General features: G+C 51.1%; 1 long non-coding RNA gene across 1 annotated transcript in view; it reads left to right on the forward strand.

Moving 5' to 3' along the window:
• Positions 1-18,226, forward strand: part of LOC138283488 (uncharacterized) — a 67,285-nt gene extending 49,059 nt beyond the window's left edge. Inside the window, exons 2-3 of the long non-coding RNA XR_011201270.1 lie at positions 14,524-14,573; positions 18,110-18,226. This is a non-coding gene — a long non-coding RNA (uncharacterized lncRNA). The remainder of the gene's footprint in view (positions 1-14,523; positions 14,574-18,109) is intronic.
• Positions 18,227-18,273: the final 47 nt, after the last annotated feature.

Genomic DNA, 18,273 nt, shown 5'->3' on the forward strand with positions numbered 1-18,273 from the left:
ATAAAGCAGCATTCTCATTGCGTAATTGTTGCAGTTCCTGAGCCTGTTGCTAAATGGTTGCCAGAAGAGATTGATCAGGATCTGCAGCAGCCGCCACTGTATCATCCATGATGTTAGACGACGTCGGGTGTATTAGGAGCTGCAATCTGTCATGGCTTACGTGCTGCTTTACCCTGGAGGCCGCAGAGCGAGTGGTGTGGATCCTGTTCTTGAATGTTCGCCCTTGGCCCAAGTAGGGGCGACTCTTTCTGGTAGCCACGGTGCTGCAGGCAATGGGTACGCCAAGGGGAGGCCGTGTCCCTCAGAAGTAGTGCCAGAGCGAAAAAAACCCTGAAAGGCGAAAAAACCTCCAAAAAGATAGGTTCCTGCAGCAGGAACAAAAAGAATAGGTAACAGCAGGAGCAAAATACAGGAAAATACACTGGAACCGACGAGAACCAGCACAGGAATACAAGGAAGCAGGAGCGAAGACACCATCCAAACAGAAAGTGTTGCAGCGCAAGGAGAGAAAGAATCACAGCCCTTAAATACCAACAAACAGGAAACGACCAACAGGAAGTAAAAGGACACCACCTTAGATAGGGAAAAGCACATAGAACAGAATGGACTAGGAATCATAGAGAGTAGGGAACAAGGAATGCTGGGAAAAGAAGGGTAATATGGGAAGGGGGGAAAAAAACATAAAGTAAGGCACAACCAGATGTCCAGAAAAAAGAAGAAAAGAAAAGAACATGTGAGTGGGGGGGTCAGACCTGCCTAGACACGTGGTGCGCTATAAAAGAACGAGGCCCCATGCCCAATTTGGGGCCTCGTAAGGTACAGAGCAGGCTAGGGGCGCTGCACGTCTTAAGACCGCGTGCTGCAGCCCGAGCTGAATGTTCGGCTCGTGCCGCACGCAGCGGCGCAACAGGTTATCACTTGGGAGATACATTGGTCAGCAAGACACACCACCTGCACATTGATTTTTTCCGGTTCCTGAACACTTGCTCATTCATTCTGGGTGGCACCAAGGCAATATGTGTGCCATCTATGGCCCCAATCACATGCGGGACATGTGCCAAATCGTAGAAGGCAGCTGGCAAAATCTGCACATAGGTGGAACCTGATATAGCAGAGCAGGTGTCTTAGCAGGCCACATAGTACATCCCTCAAGGCATTTCTGAACATCGCCTGTGACATCCCTGCTGCCAAGCCCACTGTAGTCTGGAACGAGCCTCTGGCAAGAAAGTGGAGGACTTACAACACTTGTACTGTGGGAGAGATGGCATTAGGATGACGTTTGGCAGGCAACAGATCAGGCTCCAACTGGGTCACTAGCTACATGATGGTTTCGACAATACGTCTGAATGACGTGTCACTCTTCCAGTGTGGCAAGGTTGACTAGGGGCCGGTACACAGGAGCATGTCTCATCCTCAACATTACACCGTATCTAGGAATAGGAGAGGGAGCAGTCACAAGAAGCTGCATTGACAGTGTGGACACAGTATAGTTGTGCAATATTCACATGATGTCACCCATGACACACCTAACATTCTGCCACTATTTACTAGATACATGTAAAATGGCAGCCGCCTGTCCTGCATGCACAGGAGAGATAGAAGTGACCTCATACCGCCGGCGTCAGATGTCATGGCGGTCGCAACCGCCATGCACATCCTCATTGGTTAGCATGGTTGTCTGTGGGAGACTGGAGCAAATGGTGATCTGCGCCGGCGGAGACAGTGATGTCCTCAGCGGTCTTGACTGCCATTTCATGTGGCACAGCTAACTTGACTCCTGACACTCCTGCACACAAGACCTCCAATGCATGTGCTGCTGTGTTCTCACTGTGGTAGCCAAGATGCCGTGACATGCAGGGGATAGGGCCTCAGCTTTCACCCAGGAGGAGCTAGAGAAGCTAGTGGATGGGGTCCTACGCCTGCATGAACAGTTGTTTGGGGCACCGGAGCAGCAGGTGAGTCAAATGTCACCATCCTGACTGATAGTGATGTGTATGGGGATGAAAGACTTTGGGACGTGGCAGAAAGTGTGGGTGAGGAGTCTGACTGTAAGTGGGGTGAAGATATGTGAGTGTGGGCATGAGATGTGAGAGATGTGTGAAGTCCACTGCTGTATATGTGATGCCACTCTACAAGACTTTCTCCTTCTGTCTGTGTCATCCATGCAGGTCAGCGCCCATCAGAAGAAGGGGATTTGGTGGGCCATCGCCAAGCAAGTGCGGACCCTGGGGGTCCATGCCTGGAGGAGCACCCTCTGCAGAAAGAGGTGGGAGGACCTGAGATGCTGGGCCCAGAAGACTGCAGCGGCCCAGCTGGGGATGTCCTTCCTATGAGGGAGGGGTGCCCATCGGACCCTGACCCCCCTAACGGCCTGCATTTTGGCAGTGGCCTACCCTGAGGTGGATGGGCGCTTGAGGGCAGCACAGCAGCCAGAAGCGGGTAAGTACACACACTTACCTCGTTACTGTGTTGCTTAGTTGGGTTTGGGTTCAGTACTGGTGAGTAGCTGTAGCGTAGGAACTAGGATGATGCCTGTCCACTGTGGGTATCAGCCACCCTGGCAGGATTCGTACCACAGATGTGTGCCCATACCTTGCAGACAGTGACTTACGAGGGCAAGATACTACCAATGTGTAATTTGTGTCGTCACCCTCAAACAAATTTTGGTACCCAGCTCCTGCCAACGTCATCAGTACACCTGAGGTGTCAGGGCATTGTCATCTGTGTTTTCCCACCACTGTTCCAGGAGAGATGAGTGAGTCCTCATTCTGCTGCCTCGTGCTGTATGTGTAGTGGGGCAGATTAGGACATCCTTGTGCTCATGATATGGCGGTCCGCACTGCAAGGGTTGCGGCGATGCATCCACCTCCTCCACCGTGGCTTACTCAGACCGCCAGACTCGTAATGGGGAGGGTTGTAGCCATGTGTGTGGTGTATGCGTGTATGTGTAGCAGTATGGGTGTGCGTGATTGCGTGTGTGTATGTATGTGTGCGTGGAGGGTGTGTGTGTCAGAATGGAAGCTGAGGGAAGGGGGTATGTCAGGGTGCGAGTGAGTGGGTGTGTGTATTGGGATGCATGCGAGTAGGGGTGTTTGTATGGGTGCGTGTGAGCGAATGAGGTTGTATGTCAGGGAGTGTGTGTTGATGAGGGGGATGCGTGTCTGAAGGTGTGTTGATGAGTGGGGGTGCGTGTCTGAAGGTGTGTTGATGAGTGGGGGTGGGTGTATGAAGATGTGCGGATGTGTGGGGGCGCGTGTATGTCAGTGTGAGAGTGAGTGGAGATGTTTGTATGCATGCGTACGGTCAAGTGGAGGGGTGTTTGTAAGTGTGTGGATGGGTTGGGGTGGTATTTGCAAGTGTGTGGACGGGGGGGTTAGCAAATGTGTGGACGGGTGGGGGCCAAACTGCCAGACTCGTAATGTGGTAAGACCTCCACTGTGAGCGTTGCGGTTTCAAGACTGCCACACTCCTAATGAGGGCCTTAGTGTGTAATATCACTGTGTGGGTGTAATACCATCATACCATTACCAGCACAATTTACCAGAAGAACAGAACTATGTGTAAACAATTATGCAAATCGTTTTCATCAGCTATTAAGGTGGAAAGCCCCCACGTGGATTAGTTTTGGTTAGTGCCATTGTTTTATTGCATGAGCACTTTACTGTTTCAGCAGTAGATTATGGGTGATTAGTTTGCTCATGCATGGCTTTAATTAATTGCCTACATTATAATGCAGGCATGTTTAGACCATACCACCCCATATTGGCTGTTGAACCAATTACACTGAGTGCTGGTTCAGCATGGTATGATTTTATTACACTAAGGTGGTCATTAAAACCCTGGCGGATGATGTTAAAGCTGCGGTAATACCGCAAACAGGCCGGCGGACAAAAAAAGGGAATTATGACCCTGGCGGAAACCGCCAACAAAGACAGGCACTTTAACACTCCGCCCGCCACGGCGGTACAGACAAGCAGCGCAGCGGTTACCGCCGACAGACAGGCGGGAGACAATGTACCGCCCACACTATTACAACCCGCCAATCCGCCACCTTTTCCGGGGCGGATTCACTGTGGATAAAAACACGGCGTAAACAGCTTTTGCTATGGGAAAACGCTCACCTGAACACATCCCACGAGGAACGACGACTCCATGGACCCGGAATTACAAATACTCCCTGCCCTTGTCTTTCTGCTCCTCTACGAACAACAGCTACGTAGGAGCAGAAGACACCAGTGAGTACTGCACCTACGACACAGGGGTGGGGGGAGGCAAAAGTTAGGGGGACACCCACCAAACACCCCCACCCTAGCATATCACAACATACACACCAATGCATTCACAAAAATAACAGTAACAACCCACAATCCCCCCGGAAGAATGAAAAGACAATGCGAAATTCGGTCAAACATTATAATGTGCCAATATACGTCATACAAAAATATACAGAAATATATATTAGAAAATCACTCATAATTACATACAATACGAGAAGTAGTGCAGATATGTACATAACAATATCTGTGCACCAACAGTCCAAAAATGCATGGGCGAGGCCCACAAACGACACCTAACCACAATCGGAGAGAACACTGCCGGGGCATCAGATAGAAATACTGCAGGCACCTCAGGGGGAAGGAAAGGGGGGGCACCTCAGCCAGATGAATGCGAAGCCAGATCCACGAAGGGGCACCATGCCCATTGATGTATCCTGGGGAGTGCAAAGCCACAGTCTCTCAAGTCTCTACAGTGGGTGGCTTGCCCACTGTGCCATCCTGGGGAGTGCAAAGCCACAGTCTCTCAAGTCTCTACAGTGGGTGGCTTGCCCACTGAGCCATCCTGGGGAGTGCAAAGCTACAGTCTCTCAAATAGATGCAGTTCTCTACTGGTACTGGGTGGGACTGGTGCCCATACTGGATGAGTCTCCCCGTGAAAGTTCATGTCCTGTCACTGTCCCAGCTGCACATGGGATAAGGATGCCTGATGTGGCGGCCTTTTTATTCCTACACGGTGCTTGCCCTGTTCAGCGGTCTTCACCATGGCGGTCTTTGCCCTGTTCAGCAGTGCTTTGCCATGGCGGTTCTGGACTGACCAGCGGTGCTTTGCCATGGCGGTCTTTGCCCTGTTCAGCGGTGCTTTGCCATGGCGGTTCTGGACTGTTCAGCGGTGCTTTGACATGGCGGTCTTTGCCCTGTTCAGCGGTGCTTTGCCATGGCGGTTCTGGACTGTTCAGCGGTGCTTGGACATGGCGGTCTTTGCCCTGTTCAGCAGTGCTTTGACATGGCGGTCGTTGCCCTGTTCAGCGGTGCTTTGACATGGCAGTTCTGGACTGTTCAGCAGTGCTTTGACATGGCGGTCTTTGCCCTGTTCAGCGGTGCTTTGACATGGCGGTCTTTGCCCTGTTCAGCGGAGCTTTGACATGGCAGTTCTGGACTGTTCAGTGGTGCTTTGCCATGGCGGTTCTGGACTGTTCAGTGGTGCTTTTCTATGGCGTTCTTTGCCCTGTTCAGCGGTGCTTTGACATGGCGGTCTTTGCCCTGTTCAGCGGTGCTTTGACATGCCGGTTCTGGTACGGACATTGGTGTGTGGCATGGCGTTCCCTACACTGGGCATTGGTGTGTGGCATGACGATCTCTACACTGGGCATTGGTGTGTGGCATGACGATCTCTACACTGGGCATTGGCTAGTGGCATCACGTTCCATCATTGCCCAGCGGGGCTGTGGCAGCCGGGGCCCTCCTGGGCTGTGACTCCGGCGGTGGTCTCTGGACCAGTGACGATACTTGGGCCCTCCTGGGCTGTGACTCCGGCGGTGGTCTCTGGACCAGTGACGATACTTGGGCCCTCCTGGGCTGTGACTCTGGCGGTGGACTCTGGACCAGTGACGATACTTGGGCCCTCCTGGGCTGTGACTCCGGCGGTGGTCTCTGGACCAGTGACGATACTTGGGCCCTCCTGGGCTGTGACTCTGGCGGTGGACTCAGGACCAGTGACGATACTTGGGCCCTCCTGGGCTGTGACTCTGGCGGTGGTCTCTGGACCAGTGACGATACTTGGGCCCTCCTGGGCTGTGACTCTGGCAGTGGTCTCTGGACCAGTGACGATACTTGGGCCCTCCTGGGCTGTGACTCCGGCGGTGTACTCTGGACCAGTGACGACGGTGCTGGTGGTTGTGTCTGGACCACCGAAAATGATGGCGCACTTCTCCGCCGTGACACTCACAACAGGCTGGCAAGACTTCCTCTGGCCCTTCTCCACCTTTGGTGGAGTCACAGCTGACTCTCCATTCCCCTTCGAGCCCAGGTCAGTTGTTGTCCCACCAGGAGTCTTAACACAGTCCCGTCGTCCACTCTCCAATTTTAGAGCCTTTACAGGGGGTGGGCTGCCAGTGCCCTGGCTCCGGGTCCTACTGCCTGCCCTAGTGGCCGGTGCACTCCACAATCCCTGAACACGCACCACTGGTATTGGAGGCTTTTTGGCTGAGGCGCTATGACGGGACTGATGAATTGGAGGGGGGGTGGGGGCAAAAAGGTCAACTTTACAGAGGGACAGTTTCTGACAAACACTGGGATGGGTAGCTGGAGGGGGTCTGGGAGTGGAGAAAGAGGAGGTGGTTGTAGGAGGTGTCAATTTAGCTGTTTTGGGTGCAGGTACTGGAGGCTGTCGTGAGGTGGATGGATGTTGGGTGAGTGATTGCCGGCGTTTGTGTACTTTGTGAGGGGGCGTCACAGACACACTGGGAGAGGACACAGGGGACGTGTAAATGGCAGTGGAGGTGGTGAGTGTAAGTGAGTGGCTTGTGCTGCTGGGTGTCCTGGTGCAATTCCTGGTGCCTGTAGATGTGGTGCATGCAGGTGTGTGTGTAGACAAGACTGGGCGGGAGGAGGGAGAAGAGGAGGAGGGGGACACAGTGGAGACAGTGGATGTTGTTGTGTCTGTATGGGTGTGATGCTTGTGTGAGTGCCTGTGGGATGTGTGGTGCCTATGTTTGCTTGAGCTACTTTTGGGTGTTGACTTGTGTGCATGCTGGTCTGTAGGTGTGCTTGGGATGGGCTGGGGTACAGGGGATTGGGTCGGGGTGGAGGAAGTTGGAGGGGGGAGGCTCGACACAGGGACAATGGCTGCCATCAGTGCTGAGGCCAGAGATTGCAGGGTTCGCTGAAGGACAGCCTGACCAGAATGAATGCCCTCCAGGAATGCATTACCGTGTTGTAACTCTCGTTCTACATCCTGGATGGCATTCACAATGGTAGACTGCCCAACAGTGAGTGACCTGAGGAGGTCAATGGCTCCTCACTGAGGGCAGCAGGGGTGACTGGGGCAGGGCCTGAGGTGCCTGGGGCGAAGGTGATGCCCACCCTCCGGGTGAGCGGGCACGGGGCGAACGCTGAGGGGCTGCTGGGAGGGCGGTGCTGGTAGGGGAGGTGGCGGCTGTACCTGTAGAAGTGGTGCGCACAGATGGTGCCGCCACCACAGGGGAGCTTCCATCGGCGGACGAGTCCGCGTCGATGGTTGGTGATCCGGTGGCCGACGTGAAGCTCCCCTCGCCCTCCGTCCCACTGGTGCATTCAGAGTCCGTGGTGTGGCCCTCCATTGCCATGTGGGATGCAGCTCCCTCGTGCTTCGGTGCCTCTGTACCTCCGCCTGTTGATGCTGATGTACAAAAGGACAGGGAGAGCAGGAAAAGGGGGGGAGACAGAAGAACAAGAGTTTTAGTGCATGGTATTCCGCTACCGTTGGCGGACAAGACAGACGCAGCAGCCCCCTGCATTACGCCGTGCTCCTGCACTCTGCACACGCAATTACTGGGTTCTAGCCTACATGGCAATGGTGGACATCTGCGCACATGGATGCCACAGGGGCAAATATACCTCGACTTGGCACTCTGCTGAGGTGGGGTTGAGTGCCACATGGCCTACATTACAGAGGGGCCTTGCCTACCTAACTCGCCCTGGCCTAGGGACACCCACAGCCCACCTCCCCCACCCAGACACCTCCACTGCACGCAAAGTGCACAGAATGAGGTTGTACTCACCCCCTTGTGTCTGCTGTGATGTCCTCAAGCGCCCATCCAACTCCGGGTAGGCCACCGGCAGGATCCGGAACATCAGGGGGGTCATGGTTCGCCGGGCACCCCTCCCACGTTGGGAGGCCATCCCTAGCTGAGCCTCTGCCGTCTTCTTGCTGCAGCGGCGAATGTCCTCCCATCTCTTCCGGCAGTGGGTGCCCCGTCTCTGGTGGGCCCCCAGGGTCCGGACCTCCTTGGCGATGGCACACCAGATGTCCCTCTTCTGGTGGGCGCTGACCTACATGACATGCACAAGGGAAGAGGAACAGTCATTACCAACTGCATCGTCGTTGTGAGTGGCCCCCTCCCTACTCTGGCCATGTGGCCCATTCATTCCCATGCATTCATGTTCAATCAACTCTGCCCACTTCCCTCTTCCATCCAGCCCTCTCCACCCAGGCCTAGCCCATACAACGTGCTCCCTGTGTACTAACCTGTTGGTCTGGAGGACCGTAGAGTAGCGTGTACTGGGGGAGGACCCCATCCACAAGTTTCTCCAACTCCTGTGCAGTGAAGGCAGGGGCCCTTTCCCCAGACGCAGCAGCCATCGTCACTGCCAGACCGAGGTCACAGCAGCACGAGCAGTGTAGGTCCTCTCCTGTCGAAGGTCAGGTATCTAGTGAGTGAACAGATAGAAAATGGCGGTGACGTCCGCGGCGGTGACGTCCGCGGCGGTGCGCATCATCACCGCCGGTGCACCTGTTCATTGGCTCTTGGTACCCATAGGGTCCACCGTTAACCAATGCAGCATTGCGCCGCGGTCTACGACCGCCTACCGCGACGGTGGGCAACGCCAGCGCAGTTACCCCACAATCCCATTGTCCCAGTTTAGAGGTCAGGCAGCCGCCATTTCAGGGGCCCACATGGCTTCATTTACTACTGCGTCACACATAGCTAGGCCTACACTCAACACACATACAGGAAGGGTTTTGTGAGTGGTGTAGTCTTGTGTGTAACTGTGGGTACATACCTGGAGGAATAGTGACTGGTTCTTCGCTGTTGTCCTTCGTAGGCACCGTCAGCTGGGACATATGAGAAGATGGCGGAATCCTCCGGTGTACCAACCGCTGGTGGACCTGTTGACAATGGAAGAAAGACATGTCATCGTCACCTACCGGTTTGACCGTGCCACTATCCAGGAACTATGTACCCAGTTGGAGCCAGACCTGATGTCATCGATCCGCCATCCGACTGTAATCCCCCCTGACATGCAGGTGCTGTCAGTGCTCCATTTCCTTGCAAGTGGGTCTTTTCAGACAACAGTGGCCATGGCATCAGGGAGGTCCCAGCCTATGTTTTCCAACATGCTGTCCAGAGTGTTGTCTGCCCTGCTGAAACACGTAAGGAGATACATCATTTTCCCTCAGGTGGAGGATTTGTCTACAGTGAAGGGTGACTTCTATGCCCTTGGACATATCCCCAACGTCATAGGTGCCATTGATGGGACCCATGTAGCTCTGGTCCCCCCCCACAGGAGTGAACAGGTGTACAGGAACAGGAAGAGTTATCATTCCATGAATGTCCAGATGGTCTGTTTGACAGACCAGTACATCTCGCAGGTAAATGCTATGTTCCCTGGCTCAGTGCATGACGCCTACATCCTGCGGAATAGTAGCATCCCTGATATGATGGGTCAACTCCAGAGGTACCGTGTATGGCTATTGGGGGACTCTGGTTACCCCAACCTTTCCTGGCTATTGACCCCAGTGAGGAATCCCAGGACCAGGGCAGAGGAACGCTACAATGAGGCCCATGGGCAGACTAGGAGGGTGATCGAACGCACCTTCGGCCTCCTGAAAGCCAGGTTCAGGTGCCTCCATATGACAGGTGGATCCCTATTCTACTCACTGAAGAAGGTGTGCGACATCATCATCGCCTGCTCCATGCTGCATAATTTGGCTTTGCGACACCAGGTGCCTTTTCTGCAGGAGGATGATCCAGATGACGGTGTTGTAGCAGCTGTGGAGTCTGTGGAGCCTGTGGACAGTGATGAGGATGAAGCTGAGGAAGAAGAAAACGACAACAGGGAGTCAGTCATACAGCAGTATTTCCAGTGACACACAGGTGAGAACATTTTCTGGTTTGATATTACATTAACTTTCACACGTCTAGCTCTATCCTGTTTTTCGATTTCAGTCACTATTTATTAACTGAGTTGTACCCTTCCATTACGGTTTCACAGGTGTGGTAACCTACGTGTCAACTGCTTGCATCCTTCAAGGGCTTGTGATGTGCGACATAGGTATGTTAGCCTTACAATGGTACAGCCATTAGGACACTGTCATTGATAATACAAAGTACCAAATCATAGACTGACTCCAGATTGTTTTGTGTTTCAAGGGTGTTTATTTAAATGCTCACAAAATGAAGGGGGGTTGTAAATTGGTGATGGGTGATGGTGGAGGAATGTCCATGGCAGAGTCCAGTCTATTAGTTACACAGGTGCACTGCCCATCTGGGCATAGGAAGTGGAGCTGGGGCAGTTCGAATATGGACAGGGTAACAAAGTGGGACAGTGGGAGGACAATCAGGGTGGTCTTATTTCCTGGCAGGGGTCTTGCCATCTTGCTCTGTCCTGTTCCTGGATCTCAGGGACCGCTTGCATGGTGGTTGTCCGTCTGCAGGGGGTGGGGTGCTGGTGTGGTGGTCTTGTGGCGGGGCATCCTGTCCACTAGCGCCGGTGGAGGTGGTGGGCATTTCATTGTCCTGGCTAGTGTCAGGGGCCCCTTGGAGTGCCACGGTGTCCCTCAAGGTCTGCTGTATGTCCTTCAGCACCCCTACGATGGTGCCCAGGGCGGAGCTGATGGTTCTGAGCTCCTCCCTGAACTCCAAATACTGCTCCTCCTCCAGCCGCAGGGTCTCCTGCAACTTGTCCAGGACCGTCGCCATCGTCTCCTGGGAGTGGTGGTACGCTCCCATGATGGAGGAGAGGGCCTCGTGGAGAGTTGGTTCCCTTGGCCTGTCCTCCCTCTGTCGCACTGCAGCCCTCCCAGTTTCCCTATGTTCCTGTGCCTCCGTCCCCTGGACCGTGTGCTCACTACCACTGCCCCCAGGTCCCTGTTGTTGTTGGGATGGTGGGTTACCCTGGGTGCCCTGTAGTGGTGGACACACCGCTGATTGACCTGTCCTGGGTAGGGAGGTTTGGGCCCGCTGGGTGGGTGCTGTGCTGGTGTTACCAGAGGGTGGAAGGTCGGTGTTGGGCTGTGCCTGTGCAAGGGGAACCGACTGTCCTGAGGCCCACGATGGTCCGGGCTGGTCATCAAGATCCAGTAGGGCAGAGCTGCTCTCGTCACTGTGGGCCTCTTCTGTGGGTGGAGTGGTGTTGTCTGGACCCTCTGGGTTCCTGCAGGGGCATAAGAGCATGATTATTGCACGTGTGTGATGGTGTGCAATGGGTGGGTGTGCGTGAACCCCAGTGCAAGCATTCCTGTCTGGGGGCTTGTGTGATGATGGTGGTTGGGGGGGTGTTCTGGGTATGTGCAGTGAGCATGCTTTGGTGAGGGGTGACCATGCTTAGTTGTGTCATGCAGGGCTTGGTGTTGGGATGGGTGGTTTGTGTTATGGGTACATTAGTGATGATTGGAGTGATAGGGGAGGGTGTGAGTGTGGGGGTGTGTGATAGCATGCAGGTAGGGTGGGGGATCTGATAGTTAAGATTTGACTTACCAGTGTCCCATCCTCCACCGACTGCTCAGAGGCCCTCTGGATGTAGGATGGTCAAGACTTGCTCCTCCCATGTTGTTAGTTGTGGGGGAGGAGGTGGTGGTCCGCCGCCAGTCCGCTGAACCATGATGTTGTGCCTGGGGACCGTGGAACGCACCTTCCCCCGTAGGTCGTTCCACCTCTTCCTGATGTCCTCCCTATTTCTTGGGTGCTGTCCCACGGCGTTGACCCTGTCCACTATTCTGCACCATAACTCCATCTTCCTGGCTATTGATGTGTGCTGTACCTGTGAGCCAAATAGCTGTGGCTCTACCCGTACGATTTCTTCCACCATGACCCTGAGCTCCTCCTCGGAGAAGCGGGGGTGTCTTTGGCGTGCCATGGGGTGGTGTGGGTGATGTGTGGGGTGGTGTATGTGTTGATGAGTGTGGTGAGTGTAGTGGTGTGTGGTGTTTTGTGCGTGGATGTTGTGTGGGTGATGGTGTTGTGTGCCTCTGTGTGATGGGGTTGTCAATTGCTGTGCTGTCTCTCTGTGCTTCTTTCAGAATTTATTGGTCGTAGGGGTTTGTGGGTGCTGTGGGTGGGTGTTTTATATTGTATTGGGTGTGTGGGAGTGTTGTTTGTATGTGTATCAGGTGTGTGTATTTGTAATTGTCCAATGTGGCGGTGTTTTGTAGATGTGTGTGTATTTTGAGCGCGCGGCGTGGATTCGTGGGTCGTAATAGCATGGGCGTGTTTCTGTTGGCGTGGAGGATTTGTTTCCGCATGTTTATCGCTGACCTTTGGTGTGGCGGTGTTGTGTGGGTGTCTGAATTTCGGCGGATTCCGAGATGTGTGTCATAATAGCTGTGGCGGTCTACCGCGGCCGCGGCGGGGTATTGGCGGTCTTCTGCACGGCGGTAAGCGACTTTTACCGCCAATGTTGTAATGACCCCCTAAGACACGTTACCAAGTATTGTCCCCTGCACATGCAATATTTTCAACCACTTGTCCCTATTTTTTCAGGACACAGTGACTATATTTCCAACTATAATTGTCACTTAGATAATTTAGGTATTGATAGCTTGGTGCCTTGCATCTAGCTGGTCCTAGGAGCAGTATTATTATGATGTATAACATTATCTAATTCACTGTTTTTACACCCTCCTTTCTTTCCCATTCTATTTCTTGGTTTTTCTTTTTCTTTCTTCTCAACAGATTTTGGTTACATATTTGCTCTCTCTGAGAGGCTTATCTCAGGCATAATCGTGCAAAAATATCATCAAGATAAGCTACTGCACAGATATCCCAAAAATCCTGTAATGCCTCATTTGTGAAGAACTGGCAGGCATCTGGGGCATTACACAACCCAAGGGTATCAGTAGATAGTCATGTATGCCAAACTTGGTGTGAAAAGCTCTCTTCCATTCATCTCCCTCCCTTATCCGCACCAGGGGATAGGCTCCTCTCAGATTTAACCTAGTGAACACTTTTGCTTTCTTAATCGAACAAGTTGGAAATAAGAAGAAAGGAATATCGATTTTTATCTGTGACGTCATTGAAGGCTCTATAGTCAATACAGGTGAGTAACTCGCCCCTTTTTTTGGTACGAAGAACAGAGGAGATGAGGCTTGTGAGCAGGATGGTCTCATGAATCCTATGCACAACATTTCATCTAGATATTTTCTGAGATGGATGTTTTCTTTCTCAATTAAGGCATAGATCCTACTGCATGGTATGCGAGCACCAGGGAGTAAATCGATCTGACAGTCTTATGGGCGATGTGGAGGGAGAGTAGTAGCCTGTTGTGTTACAACTCGGTCGTCACATCTCTAGGGGGCACTGTACGGGGACTGTCGGAAGCCTGGGAATCAGCTTGAACAGTTATCCAGAGTCCCTTGCTGACTCCGGTTTGTTTCTCTTGTGGCCATGGTATACTTTTGTAGTACTACATTTGCTTCCTGGGACTGCAAATCCCATAATGCACAGCCTGGTAGTCAGGAAGCCTGGATTCTGTTTCCCATTGTTTTCTATGGGAGAATTCCAGTTGCTCCTTTTCACCGGATCCTCTGCTCCAGGACTTGCGAGTGTCTGAAACTACACACACCTGTGCAGCCCAGTCATGTGATTCCACCTAGGGTTTTCTGCAGCTTGGAACTGCTTATAAGCAGCCATTTTCTCAAGATCCCCATCGCGCATTGGAGTTCGATTCCTTTGTGTTACAGACCCCTTATCGGTTGGAGTTCCAGTCTTGTTCCTGTTCTGTTCCAGTTTGAATCTGTTTCCTGTTTCTCTGCCCTGCTCCTGATTGTTCCAGCCAGAGTCTGCTTCCTATCTCTTAGCCTTGTACCTGTTTGTTTCTTCCAGAGCCTGATCCCTGTTTCTCTGTCCTGCTCCTGCCTTGTTTCAGCCTGAACCTGCTCTCTGTTTCTGTTTAATGCTTTTTCCTACTCCCTGTATTCCAGCCCTGTCCTTGCCTGTTCCAGCCAGAGCCTGCGCTCAGTTTCCCAGTCCTGTCTCTGTTTGTCCCAGCCAGAAGTTTGCACCCTGTTTTCCAGTCCTAGCCCTACCTTTGCTTCAGCCTGAGCCTGTTCCCAGTTCCTGCCTCTTAGTTTGTCCCTTCTGTTTCTGTTTCCTCTCGGTATTTGTGTCTGGTAAGTGTTCTATTAGTCTTCGCCAGTGTATAAGTGTCCCCCTTTGTTCTGGGGTTGGCTCCTGGTTTCCAGGAGGCAATTCCAGCCCCCATCCTTGTCTAGTATTATGCGATGTCTTTCGTGCCTAACAGTAACAGTGTGCTATTGCTGTTTTTCCAGGAATCGCCTCTGTGTTTCCAGCTGGTCCCAAAAGAGCGTGTCTTGTGTATGTAAGTACTATCCTTGTTTGTGCTCCGGGGTCCAGAGACAGAATCACTTCTGCTGCCTCCTTTCTATAGGGCTGGCAGGGTGACTATCTGTAAGAGCAAACTGCACAGAGGCATTGACATTACCTGTCACTGTGGGAGGTTCAGCGCCCTACTCTGTGTACAACCCCAGCGTGTTTGTCCATTTGTAATCTGTTTCCTGTTTGTTCACACAAGGGTTGCCCTGCTTTTACTTTCCTGTTTCCTGTGCCTGTCCATAGCTGTCTTTTCCGTGTATGCCTTTAGCTGCTCTTCTGCCCCAGTACACTACCTCTTTAGGATATGCGGTGACCTCAAGGGGTGTCCCAACCAGAGTCCTGATCAGTCCCGCCCGAATCCGTGACATGTTGTTTATCAAAGACATCCGCCAGATCTTGGTAGCATGGAGGAATCGAAAGGGCCCTTTATCTCAGAAGATATTGCCATTATAGTTTCAGGACACGTGCTAGGTGACTTTGAAAAACAATGTTTAGTACAGTAGGGAGAACAGAAAGAGATCTTATGAGTCTTCCAATCAATGTCGGGTTTATGGGTCTCTAGCCAGAGTATTCCCAAGATGCTTTGGAATTGAGGGGCCTGAATAACATCGAACTTAATAATTTCCATATGGGCTGTATGTTGAGCCCAATATATGGGGTGGAATGTGTAATAAGGCCTGATTTTAAAGTACTACCATCTATTGTTTTAATGTCATCCACTTGTTCTTACTGTTTACACAGAATACCATATAATGAAGCAAGGGAATGATTAATAAAATTTGCGCTGGCCCCTGTGCCAATTAGTAGTTGGAAATGAGCAAAGCCTCCGTTTCAGATCAGATGAGCTGTCAAATATAGATGGTGATACTGTTGCAAATATGAAGTGTGTGCAAGAGTTTTTGAGGCTAGAATAGGTTGTCCACCTGAAACATTTGCCTCCCTTTGTTCACCGTGCCTTAGTTTCCTGCTTCTCCTTTCCTCTTAGGTTTAACTGGGCAATCCCGTAGAAAATGCTGTTTGATGCCACAGTACAGGCAAAGTCATAATGTTCTACACCTCTGTCTTTCTTCCTCACTCAGTAGTCCTCTAAGGTTCCCTGTCTGCATGGGCTTTATGTCATCAGTTTTGTCAGACTAAGCCTTTTTCTCTTTATGCTCTACTATCTTGGTCTCAGATCTCCCTTTCTCCCAATGATGTTCTGCCAAATGATGATCTAACTTCACAACAAAGTCAATTAACTCACTACAGTTATCAGGAGGATGAACTACTTGGGCTAGTAAATCTTTCAGATCGTCCCTCAACCCTTTATAGAATACAGAACTCCTTTTACTATCTGGCCAGCTTGATTCTGCCACTGATCTATTAGATGTTGTTATGTACGTTAATAGATCTTTATTTCCTTGACATAAATTCAGTAACTCTGTGTCTACAGGGTGTATAAATGTATGACGACCTTTTCAACTCGGACTTAAAAGCTGTACAATTATACAGTAGTGGATTGTCCCTCTCTACCAACGGTATTGACCATGTGGGCACTCTACCTCCCAATTAAGACAATACAATGGCCACCTTAGTTTGATAATTAGGGAAACAAGCACGCTTGCACAAAAAATTTAATTGCCACTGATTTATAAAAGTTGCAAACTTGGTTGACTCTGCAGAAAACCGTTTTGGGGGGCAAAGGTATAGCTGGTGGTGTAGTAACATGTATTATTGGGTCTCCGGCACCCGGGCTGGAACTAGCTATGGAAGACTGTGAAAATGCCTCCTCTGAGGACTCCTCCCCTTGGTTAATATGTCAACTACTAAACCTTTCTGCACTTGCGTTTTGTAATGCATCAACCCTCTGTGCTAATGCTTGTGTCTCTTGTTGTACACTGCCAATCTTGTGAGCTAAATCAGCCAAGGAAACATCAAGCTTCCATTTCACCTGGGCGACAAGTTAACGTGGGCTTGTCGTACTGTCAGGCCCCTACCTGTTTGCATGGGTGAAATGGACACAATGATAATTCCCTCTCTCCCAAAGAGCCAAACCTGCTCCAAGAATTAAGGAGTTGGCTTGATTCCCCAGGTTGAAGGGATGAATTCTGGTGAACCCATGCTGCTACTGACTACTTGGGAATTGTTTGGCTCCTTATCAGCATCTATAAAATAAATACTGACATCAGTATTGTCCATCTAATCATAGTAGAGATTATACAGGCACCCATAAACATTGATTTACCTAATACCCTTCTCCTTTCTTCTCATATGCAGAAAGAACATGCAGGCTTTGATCCCTTAATCTAGAAAAGAAACTCGTAAGGCAAATGCAATGACTGACCAAGATATCAGTAATTTATGTGTGTAAGGAGAGGTTATTACACATACCTAATATGTTCAGTTGAATGATCCAACCAAACTACAGTGACTCAAGGAGCGCTTCTACGATATTCCTAAATCTGAGTTCATACAGTTCTGGCATATATCATAAACACTGTTTGGTACATACTTGATTAACTTTGGCTGTCAGCATATACTTCATCAAGAGTATTACTTCATACCCTTTGTATAATTCTGATACTTAGAATTTCACCATGAACACAATAAACTTCAAAGATAAACAATATGCCAGTTAAACACTTTATAACATTGGCGGTAAGTGCCGCCTACCGCCGCGGCTATGGCCACCAAAAGACCATCGCCGCGGCTAACATCCGTCTGCCATAATGTGACCACAGCTGGATTTCCGCCACCAGAAGGGTGGGAATACGGCTGTGGCCATGCTGGCGGACAGTGTTAAGGTGGCGCTGCTACCACCAGCAGCGCCACGCCAGTAGACCTCCACCAGCCGTATTAGGACAAATAATACGGCCTGGCAGTGTTCTGCTGGTGGGGCGCTGCTGGAGGTAGCAGCGGCCTGTCCCATCCACTGCCGGAAGACCCCATGGATGTCCTGTCAGTGGTAGGGCCTACCGCCATGGTTTTTGTGGTGTTACGAACGCAACAAAAACCATGGCGGTAGGCAGGGTCATAATGCCGCAGGCGGGACAGTAGCTGCTGCCGGATTGTAGATTGTTATCTCCGGGAGGTCGGTGTGGTACATTGGCGGGTTGGCTTCAGTGAACCCGCCAATGTCATAATGTGGCAGTATGTACCCCCAGCCTGTCGGCGGTACTACCACCACATTTACACCGACTGCCGGGGTCATCATGACCCCCTTTGTGTACTCCTATATAGTTCACACATATAGTAGAAACCGTCAGATTACTTAGAGGTCCTTAAAAGTCCTTTATAAGTCCACAACATAAAAAACAGTTGATAGAATCAATAAAGATATACATCTGAGTCTAATTGCAGAAATGGCATATTTTTTGTCTATGCAGATATTGTGAAAAGAATGCCAAAGAATTAACAGAAGTTTCTACTATCCAATTCAGATATGCATATATAGAATCAAGTTCACATATAGCCCCGCAGCGCATTACCCTCTGATGAAAATGCAGTAAATGACTGTGTTTTTTCTACTCTTTTCTTTGCTAGGAGAACTTCCAAGAACAATTGTCATGACCTGTACGAGCCCGAGACTGTGGAATCTGAAAACAGAAGTGGCGAAGATTTGCAAGAGCAAATGAGATCCTGGAAACAGCAAGGACGAGGTATGCTGCGTTGAACAGGTAAGTGCAGGGTGGGGATTGCAGGTGACG

Source organism: Pleurodeles waltl, chromosome 3_1, assembly GCF_031143425.1.
Source record: "Pleurodeles waltl isolate 20211129_DDA chromosome 3_1, aPleWal1.hap1.20221129, whole genome shotgun sequence".
Lineage (NCBI taxonomy): Eukaryota > Metazoa > Chordata > Amphibia > Caudata > Salamandridae > Pleurodeles > Pleurodeles waltl.